At 43.0% G+C, this 11,264-nt stretch overlaps 1 protein-coding gene and 1 long non-coding RNA gene across 2 annotated transcripts in view; both read right to left on the bottom strand.

Moving 5' to 3' along the window:
- Window positions 1-1,142: 1,142 nt before the first annotated feature.
- Window positions 1,143-7,608, bottom strand: LOC143783375 (uncharacterized). Its single transcript, XR_013217136.1, has 3 exons — window positions 7,075-7,608; window positions 1,374-1,406; window positions 1,143-1,185 (listed from the first exon to the last, which is right to left on the bottom strand). It is a non-coding gene; the product is annotated as an uncharacterized LOC143783375 (long non-coding RNA).
- Window positions 7,609-8,277: 669 nt separating this feature from the next.
- Window positions 8,278-11,264, bottom strand: part of LOC143783374 (uncharacterized) — a 76,873-nt gene continuing 73,886 nt past the window's right edge. Inside the window, exon 14 of the mRNA XM_077271792.1 lies at window positions 8,278-8,640. The gene's annotated coding sequence lies outside the window, so the exon portion shown is untranslated. The remainder of the gene's footprint in view (window positions 8,641-11,264) is intronic.

The raw sequence follows: 11,264 nt of genomic DNA, 5'->3' as shown, positions 1-11,264 counted from the left end.
CTGGGATATCACTGTATACTGTAGTGATATTACTGTATTAGAGTTGTAGTATCCGTATATGTGTATATATATATATTTATAGTCGCTAGCTTGGGTATAAATATATATGTATGTTCTAGACTGCAGACTTGTGTGTGTGTAATAAATATCCTTTATCGTTACACTGTTTTGTCTCAGTCAGTGTATAGCATAAAGGAAAGATAACGTTGAGGCATATTTAGTGTATATTAATTATTAATAGCCAAGTTCGGCGATAATAGTTGATATCGATATCGAGGTGTAAGGAGAGATCCTCCATTTGATAACTATAAATTTAGTAAGAGGAAATTCCTTCCTTTAACAGAATCATTTACACCTTGGCTCATCATTTGCAGCTTTTTTAAAATCACTTTCCTTTTTTATCTTGTGGTGTTGGTTTCTGTTTTGGCACCAAATTTTTTAGAAGCCGACAAATGAATTATCGGCTATTCTGCTATCTAGCTCTGTATGACATATAAAGATACATATATGTGTGTCACTGACATGCAGTATATATATATACACCTATACTATGTGTAGATTTCTATTCTATCTATTCTATTGTAACCGGTCAGTGTGATTTTACTGTACACCGCACTGAATTAACGGCTTTTCTATAGGACACCGGTCCGTATTTCTCGCAAGTCACCCTGATGGTCCGTGTGGTGAGCGAGTTTTTCTCGCCCCCATAGACTTGCACTGGCGAGTCTCGGCCGATATACGGTGCAAATCTCAGCATGCTGCAATTTCCCTCCCAGTTAAAATACGGCTGAGGAAACAACGGATGATGGGAGCTGCCCCATAGAGTAACACTGGTCCGAGTGCCATGCGATTTCTTCTCACTTAGCACTCCTCCGTAGTCCTCTCTAGTGTGACTCCGGCCTGACCATAATTTACTCATAACCTCATTGTTATCCTATGAAGAAAAGGGATGAGGAGCAGTAAGAAGAATTCAACGTGGCCTAAATTCTTTATTATTGAAGCAATTTTATCCTTCATATGGAAACATTGTAAATGCCCGTGATAGAGAGCAGTAATGTCATGATACCATCACTATGGAGTCCTCCCCTTATTCTACACATACTACTAATGGATGGATGTGGAGAGATGTAGTAAGATACATACTTGTATTTTGGCTTCCATGCCTTCACTGATTCAATCCATTTACTAAAGAAAAAGACAAGAAAAAAGAATGAATAATATTACTCTTACACATTCACCAAAATAGTAGGAAGACAGATGATCCTATTGAGCCTTAATATAACCAGTGCAGACTGATAGCGAACATCTCTGCGGTGGATTATTACAGGGAGAGTCTAGGAGAATCAATGATCCCAATTACATGTTATACTTACAGGAATTCCTCCTCTTCTTGATCTGACATCATCCTATAGAAGAGTAAGGAAGACAATTAGCAATGATTGTATCAGATGATAACAGAAGATCAACGGTCACTAAAATTTACAACTTTTGCATGAAGAAAACTGGCGTAGTGTACGGCCCCTTCACATGTACGTGTGTCATCCATCTTCTCATGTACTGGAGAAGATATCCACACGTACCCAGTATAACATGTGGGACTGCTCACATGTCCGTATTTTACCGTCAGCGCTGATGACAAGAGCCAATACAGGTCTATGGGTCCATGTAAAACACGTACAGCTCACTGATGACACACTGATGGCACACTGATCAGATACTGATGAGATACTGATGGCACACTGATCAGATACTGATGGCACACTGATCAGATACTGATGGCACACTGATGGCACACTGATGAGATACTGATGAGATACTGATGGCACACTGATGGCACACTGATGAGATACTGATGAGATACTGATGAGATACTGATGAGACACTGATGGAACACTGATGGTACAGATGGCTCACTGATAGCACACTGATGACACCGGTACCGTTTTTCCAATACCTGTTTTCTACGGACGTGTGAAGGGGGCCTAAGGGTTCATACTCATTTGCAAAAAAAACGGACGAGTGCAATCCGATAAAAAATCGGATTGCACTCTGACCAATGTTATTCAATTGGTTACATCTCATCTGCGACTTTTTTCTCAGCTGAAATTGGACTGAGAAAAAAATCGTAGCATGCTGTGATTTGCTGCGTATCTTGGACGAGACTCGCCAATGCAAGGCAATGGGTGCGAGAAAAAAACACTCAGCACTCCCACCATGCGAGTGCTGTCCGTTTTTTACGCACCAGTGTCCTTTGAAAAGCCGGTAACTCATGTGCTGCATACAGTAAAATCACGCTGACAGGTTAGAATAGAATAGAAATATACACATAGGATACATATATACCGTATATACACATGTCAGTGACACATATTATTTATATATATATTTATATAGCGACAGTATATATATATATATATATATATATATATATATATATATATATATATATATATATATATATATATATATATATATATATATACTAGCTGTACTACCCGGCTTCGCCCGGGTTAATGACTGCTGTTAGCAAAATAGAATGTGTTAACAAAAATTTATTCTGCACACAAAAACCACAAAACAAATAGATAGAAATGTAATCATTAAAAGGCAAAAACTAAGCTAATAGAAGCATTTCTTAACATATATTAGCTTTGTTATACTGAGAATGTCTTTGTTGCCTATATTAACCAATCAGAGCTCAGATTAATTAACTGTAGCAAAATAGAAGCTGAGCTGTGATTGGTTGCTATTGGCAGCCTGATAAATCCCCAGCCAACAGGAAGCCCTCCCCCCTGGCAGTATATATTAGCTCACACATACACATAATAGACAGGTCATGTGACTGACAGCTGCCGGATTCCTATATGGTACATTTGTTGCTCTTGTAGTTTGTCTGCTTATTAATCAGATTTTTATTTTTGAAGGATACTACCAGACTTCTGTGTGTTTTAGGGCGAGTTTCATGTGTCAAGTTGTGTGTGTTGAGTTGCGTGTGGCGACATGCATGTAGCGACTTTTGTGAGATGAGTTTTGTGTGGCGACATGCTTGTAGCGACTTTTTGTGTGTCGAGTTGCATGTGACAGGTTAGTGTAGCAAGTTGTGTGCAGCAAGTTTTGCGCATGGCGAGTTTTGCGCGTGGCGATTTTTATGTGTGGTGCCTTTTGAGTATGTGCAAGTTTTGTGTGAGGCAACTTTTGCATGTGTTGCAACTTTTGTGCATGTGGCAATTTTTCCGCGTGTGCAGGTTTTGCGTGTGGCGAGTTTTGCATATGGCGAGTTTTGCATATGGCGAGTTTTGCATATGGCGAGTTTTGAGCGGCGACTTTTGTGTTTTGACTTTTATGTGGCGAGGTTGGTGTATGTGTGGTGAAATGTGCGCTGAGGGTGGTATATGTGTTCGAGCACGTGGTAGTGTGTGGCACATTTTGTGTGTGTGTTCATATCCCCGTGGTGGTGTGGTGATTATCCCATGTCGGGGCCCCACCTTAGCAACTGTACAGTATATACTCTTTGGCGCCATCGCTGTCATTCTTTAAGTCCCCCTTGTTCACATCTGGCAGCTGTTAATTTGCCTCCAACACTTTTCCTTTCATTTTTTCCCCATTATGTAGATAGGGGCAAAATTGTTTGGTGAATTGGAAAGCGCGGGGTTAAAATTTCACCTCACAACATAGCCTATGACGCTCTCGGGGTCCAGACGTGTGACTGTGCAAAATTTTGTGGCTGTAGCTGCGACGGTTCAGATGCCAATCTCAGACACACACACATACATACACACGTTCAGCTTTATATATTAGATATATATATATATATATATATATATATATATATATATATATATATATATATATATATATATATATATATATATATATATATATATAAAATATTTCATAGAGAGATAGATAGAAGGCTAGCCGGTAATTAATTCTGGTGATTTTACAGAAGCCGACAGGATAGAAGACATGGTTTACATAGAGTAAACAGATGCAGAATAGATAGATATATACTGTAGATGTCAGTGACCAATCCAATTAGTAGTGTGTGTGTGTGCGCGCAAATTAGGGGACATGTATGTACCGTATTTTTCCAACTATAAGACGCACTTTTTCCCCCAAAAAATTGTGAGGAAAATGGGGGGTGCGTCTTATAGTTGGAACGCAGGCTTACCGGCATTGTGGCGGCAACAGAGGTGTGGGGATGATGTGGCACGGTGAGCGGTATGGCGTGAGCAGGGTCCCGTCCACATTTGAGGCGAATCTGCGGCCCGGTATTGAAGGAGAGCAGCAGAGCTGGGTGAGTTACGGTTTTCTCGGTGGCGGCGGCCATCTTCGTGAGGCCGCGCGTGCGCAGATTGAGTTTTCTGCTTCCTGGGGCTTCAGGAAAATGGCCGCGGGAGGCCGCGCGTGCGCAGATGGAGATCGTGGCGGCCATTTTCCTGAAGCAGAGTTCACAGATTGAGATCTCGGCTTCAGGAAAATGGCCACCGCGATCTCCATCTGCGCACGCGCGGACTCCCGCGGCCATTTTTCTGAAGCCCTGGGAAGCAGAGTACTGAATCTGCGCACGCGTGGCCTCAGAAAGATGGCCGCCGCCACCGGGAAAACCGTAACTCACCCAGCTCTGCTGCTCTCCTTTAATGCCGGGCCGCGGATTCACCTCAAATGTGGGAGGGACCCTGGCGGCCGCCGCCACCTGAGGAAGTGACCGCACATCTGCCACCGCCACAGCACTGCCGCAACCTCCCCATGGACACCAGGCCATGGCGTCGCCCACCTAAGTAGGATGGGACCCTGCTCAGGTGCACGCCGTTCCGCCCACCGCACCTCAGCATCACCTCACCTCTGCCACCACCATGCCTCCTGTGACCCTGCTCTGCCACTGCCTGCCCTCAGGTAAGAGATCTTAAATTCGGACAATAAGACGGACCCCCATCTTATAAAAAAATCCTTTTTTTCTGCAATTTTCACCCCAAACATATCCATTACTAATCCTATAGTTGTTACATGTTAAATAAAGACACAGCCAGAATAAAGTTTTTTAATTAAATAGAACGTCAACTCTTGGACAGTCTGTGGTGCAACGTGATGTTGGTGGATGGAATGAGACATGATGTCCCAGATGTGTTCAATCGGATTCAGCTCTGGGGAACGGGCAGGCCAGTACATAGCTTCATCTTGCAGGAACTGCTGACACACTCCAGCCACATGAGGTCTGGCATTGTCCTGCATTAGGAGGAGCCCAGGGCCAACCGCACCACATATGGTCTCACAAGAGGTCTGAGGATCTCATCTCGGTACCTAATGGCAGTCAGGCTACCTCTGGTGAGCACATGGAGGGCTGTGCGGCCCTCCAAAGAAATGCCACCCCACACCATTACTGATCCACTGCCAAACCGGTCAAGCTGAAGGATGGTGCAGGCAGCAGATCATTCTCCACGACGTCTCCAGACTCTGTTAAGTCTATCGCATGTGCTCAGTGTGAACCTGCTTTCATCTGTGAAGAGCACAGGGCGCCAGTGGAGAATTTGTCAATCCTAGTATTCTGTGGCAAATGCCAAGCGTCCTGCACGGTGTTGGGCTGTGAGCACAACACCCATCTGTGGACGTCGGGCACTCAGACCATCCTCATGGAGTCGGTTTGTAACCTTTTGTGCAGACACATGCACATTTGTGGCCTGCTGGAGGTCATTTTGCAGGGTTCTGGCAGTGCTCCTCCTATTCCTCCTTGCACAAAGTCTGAAGTAGCGGTCCTGCTGCTGGGTTGTTGCCCTCCTACGGCCCCCTCCACGTCTCCTGGTGTACTGGCCTGTCTCCTGGTAGCGCCTCCAGCCTCTGGACTACGCTGACAGACAGCAAACCTTGCCACAGCTCGCATTGATATGCCATCCTGGATGAGCTGCACTACCTGAGCCACTTGTGTGTTTTGTAGAGTCCGTCTCATGCTACCACGAGTGTGAAAGCACAACCAACATTCAAAAGTGACCAAAACATCAGCCAGAAAGCATTGGTACTGAGATGTGGTTTGATTTTCTTGGAGTTATATTCTGTTGTTTATATATATGTGTGTGTTTTTGATGAATATTTCCTTTGAAAATGATGTGTAAATGACAGAGAACTCCTATATGTAAAAGCGCATATTAAAACCGCATTGCAATCGGATGTAAATCGGATGCTAGATGTGAAAATCGCATTGTACTCGCATGACACTCGTCTGCTTTTTCGGTCCAGATATCGGAACCTTTCTTTTGTCCCATATGGTTATGAGTGCTAAGATGAATTTTACCCTATGACTGAATTTCCAAAAATGTGGACACTACAAATCTGCCACATCTGAATTGGCATGAGGCCACGTTCACACATTCATTATGTGGTCAGTATTTTACATCAGAATGGAACAATCAGATGAATATTATAATAGAAACACGTCACCACTTCTGTATTTTTCACTCATTCCTGATTTTGTCTTACAAATCCTGATGTAAAATACTGAACATGTGACCGTGGCCTTAGGCTACTGCTCGGCAGTAATACAGAGTCACCTGCCATTCTCCTTACATGGAGCTTCAGGCTACGTCCCCACGGTCAGTAATTGGCAGCCCTTTGGACTCATCACATGTTCGCTCCGTCCAAAGCGCTGACCGGCTTTTGAACGCAGGGGATTCTGCATGTGTTCATTGAACCGAGCGGAATCGCCGTGTCCTATACATTGGACGGATGGCATTTATCTTGCAGAGACTGAGTGTTTCCGCAAGATAAATAGACATGCTGCGGTCTAGAAAGACGCGCCGTATGTCCGTCTCTGCAGGGAAGCCAGAGGTGTCCGTGCACGCATAGTGGAGATGAGATTTCTTGAAATCCCATCCACTATGCTGTAACATCTGGCCGCTGCGGGCTGGACTCTGCGGAGGTATGCAGCGTTCAACCCGCAGCGTTTACTGACCGTGGGAACATACCCTGAATGTTTCCTTGTGGGAAGCAGAATTGCAGGAGATTATGGATGACATGGAAGGTGACTCCGAGAGGCCCCAGTCTATCAGACAAATTGCAGATTTAGGATAAGTAAGCATTTACCTTATTCTCCTCTTTTTTAATGCTTTTTTATTCTCCTCTTAAAATGCTCAGGTTCACTACAATAATAAAAGGATAGAAAAAAAACCAATGTTAGCAGACGTTGTATTTCATTCCTATTTGGATATTTGTGAAGAAGTAAAGGGGGATCAGTCGGTTACCGACACCTCGGCTCATTAAATAAAGATTCACTTTTTAAAGGGAACAAGAATCTATAAGGACGGGTAAGTGACGTCCTGACATTACAGGGTTAATACCTACAGAGTGAGGAGAAACGAACAGAACATAATAAAGGACATAGAAAGAGGCCAATACAAAGTTATCTCACACTTCACTGCCAACTGCTTCCCTCTAGTGAGTGTCCCCTCGGCAGTTACCGTGATGTCACCGTGTGATGTCATCACTCGCCCTGGATTACTAATCATCAGTAATAACAGGAACCATCGGAAGGGACAAAAACCTGCAACCAATCCCGTATCTGGGAAATGGTGATTGAAGGGAATGTGCAGGATTACAAAAACATAACTGCTTTCTTCCAAAAACAGCGCCACTCCTATCCTGTGTGTGGCATTGTAACTCTGCGTCATAGCAGTGAGCAGAGCTGGACTGTAATACTACACACAGCCAACAGACAGGTGTGGCGCTGGTTTTCGAAGAAACAAAGCAGAATTTTTCAAATCTTGTACAACCCTCTTAGATTCTTTACCTTAAGCCGAAACCTTATATCAGAGATATCAATGTAATTATCCAAATATCAAGCAAATATTCACTTCACAGAGGAAGAGGACAGGAGCACTAGTGCCACCCATCAGAGGTAGCAATGCTAAAAGTCGATATCGACCCTTTAATGAGCCGCGGCACATGACTCAGGATAGGAAGCTCCATTTACTGACAAGTGTTTCGGGTGCTTTGCTTCCTATCAGTGCAAACCTACTGCCAATAGGGGGCACTAGAGCTCCTGTCCTCTTCACCTAAACGGGCAACTTGCAACTTATAATTCCCAGAGCAGCACTGGCCTATAAGTCTCCTTACACCAACTGGGCCCCTTCACGAGGAACAACTTGATCTCCTGCACTCTCTAAACATTAAAGGGCCACTGTCACCCCCCTCCAGCCGTTATAAACTAAAAGAGCCACCTTGTGCAGCAGTAATGCTGCATTCTAACAAGGTGGCTCTTTTAGTTTTAGGTTCAAGTATACCCCAAATAAAGCGTTTTTATACTTAGCCACAATTCCTGTCTCTAGCCAGGGAGGCGGGTCCTCACTCCCCAGCTTGGCCAGCTCCTCTGCCGTCACTCCAATCTTCTTGCGCTTTCGGCGCCGCCCCCTCAGCGCTGTTATCGTTTCAAAACCGGCGCCTGCGCTGTGTACTGGTGTCCTGCGCAGACGCAGTAAGCTCTGGCCGTCTGACGTCCCAGCCAGGCTTGCACACTGCGCCTGCGCGGGCATCGCGGCCAGCCACCTTTGGAATCCCCGCCCCGTACTGTGTTATGCATTATTATTACTGCTGCACAAGGTGGCTCTTTTAGTTTATAACGGCTGGAGGGGGTGACAGTGGCCCTTTAAGTAACTGGTAAAAAATAAAGATTTATGGAAATGATGATAAATTCTTAATTATGAGTTATCTTTACATTGCTCTGCATTGTACCCACGTATGGATGCTGGATACAAAGACAGAAGGCCGGTTGCATGAATGACACATTTTGCTCATTAGTGAAATAAAAGTTCAGATATTATTAGAGAATGAGGGAAATGAGGAGAGGAAGTCACAGACACGAGGGATAGGACAGGACATAAACCAGCAGATAATGGAAGGCTCCTCACCCTGCGCTAGCTGGAGCTCTCTGAGGATTCCGCTCGCCAGTTGCCGAGTCACCGTCACAACATTCCGTGACCTCATAATCGACAATCACCTGCAGCCAATGCCCTGTACATGGAATGGGCTTCTGTCCTCTTATGGACACAGCGGACTTTGGCCTTAAAGGGGTTCTCCGAGACACGGAATAAAAGAAATAATACACATTACAAAATGGAACATTTTTCTAAATACCTTTATTTAGCCAAAAGGTATGCTTTATCTAGTGATCTCTGTCAGAAAGCTGAAAACAATTGTCAGGCCGCCAAATTCAGACTGTTTCAACTCTGCAAGGAAAAAAATAACCATACCATATATTTTTTTGCAAATCTCTTCAAATATATTTCATAAGGGGCAAAAAAATATATAAAAAAATGAAGTGACAACACAAAATGAATTATCATAAATACAATTTTTTATTAGTTCATACAACAAACAGTACGATATTAAAATTCAGAGGCAAGGTACTGGAAAAACAGAGGTTACTCTATATACTGACCATCCCATTACATAGATAGTAATTACATACAAAGTCTTTTAATATATATATAATATATGTTCAACTGTCCATCTGGTGTACATACAAAAATAAAGTAATAAAGTGTCTAGTGCCATAATTTGTAGGTATAAGAATACCTTAACTATGTATGAGCACTAGATGGCGCTGTTGTTGTATTGTTACAAATTGCTATATAAACATTTTATTACAATGAAACCTTACGGAAATGCTCATCGTTATTGTTCGGTATTGCTGGTGTTCTCTATATCCCACCTAGGTTACAGCGATATATACAGTAAAGCATACTTTCTATTGATTTTTGATGAGATGTTTACATTAATGGTGGACTTATGATATATTTGTTTGTGATAGTCTTAATACAACGTATACCTATATAAGTCAACACCAGCAATACCCAACAATAACTATGAGCATTTCCGTAAGGTTTCATTGTAATAAAATGTTTATATAGCAATTTGTAACAATACAACAACAGCGCCATCTAGTGCTCATACATAGTTAAGGTATTCTTATACCTACAAAATTATGGCACTAGACACTTTATTACTTTATTTTTGTATGTACACCAGATGGACAGTTGAACATATATTATATATATATTAAAAGACTTTGTATGTAATTTCTATCTATGTAATGGGATGGTCAGTATATAGAGTAACCTCTGTTTTTCCAGTACCTTGCCTCTGAATTTTAATATCGTACTGTTTGTTGTATGAATTAATAGAAAATTGTATTTATGATAATTCATTTTGTGTTGTCACTTCAATTTTTTATATATTTTTTGCCCCTTATGAAATATATTTGAAGGGATGTGCAAAAAAATATATGGTAGGGTTTCATGTATCTGAAGTGATGCCCGTATTGATGGGCCAATAATTTAGTTGTAAGGACTTTTTGTCTTGAAGGAAAAAAATAAGCAAAGTGTGCACGAGATCTCAGAAATGTCATTCACTTTGCTGCGACAGTAAGATTCTCAGCTATTCACATCAAAAATGTGTCGTGTGCACCTTCCCTTACACTGTAACAAATAGCGTGTATGTAATAGTGTGTGTATATAGTGTCTGACCAAAATCAAACACTGTGAGCTACTTATACAGCTGCTATATAGTGGCTTGCAAAAGTATACACCCCCTATTTTGTTACATTACAACTTTTGTTTAAATATTTTTGTAATCTGATTGGTGTGTGATGCATCAGCACTTAATAGTCTAAGGGTACTGTCACACTCTGCAACTTTCCAACGATCACGACCAGCGATACGACCTGGCCGTGATCGTTGGAAAGTCGTTGTGTGGTCGCTGGGGAGCTGTCACACAGACCGCTCTCCAGCGACCAACGATGCCGAAGGCCCCGGGTAACCAGGGCCGCGCTTAGTAACCCGATGTTTACCCTGGTTACCATCGTAAAAGTAAAAAAAACAAACACTACATACTCACATTTCGGTGTCCTGAAAGCAGAGCACAGCAGTGACGTCACCGCTGTGCTCCGCTCTTACTTTCCGGCAGTCAGTCAGAGCGGGAAGCAGACGGCAAGGGACCTGAAGGACACCGAAATGTGAGTATGTACTGTTTGTTTTTCTTTACTTTTACGCTGGTAACCAGGGTAAACATCGGGTTACTAAGCGCGGCCCTGCGCTTAGTTACCCGATGTTTACCCTGGTTACAAGCGAACGCATCGTTGGATCGGTGTCACACACAACGATCCAGCGATGACAGCGGGAGATCCAGCGACGAAAGAAAGTTCCAAACAATCTGCTACGACGTACGATTCTCAGCTGGGTCCCTGATCGCTGCTGCGTGTCAGACACAGAGATATCGTA

The sequence above is a fragment of the Ranitomeya variabilis genome, chromosome 6 (assembly GCF_051348905.1).
Source record: "Ranitomeya variabilis isolate aRanVar5 chromosome 6, aRanVar5.hap1, whole genome shotgun sequence".
NCBI lineage: Eukaryota > Metazoa > Chordata > Amphibia > Anura > Dendrobatidae > Ranitomeya > Ranitomeya variabilis.
The sequence above is the reverse complement of the archived record's forward strand: the minus strand, read 5'-3'. Positions and strand labels throughout refer to the sequence as shown.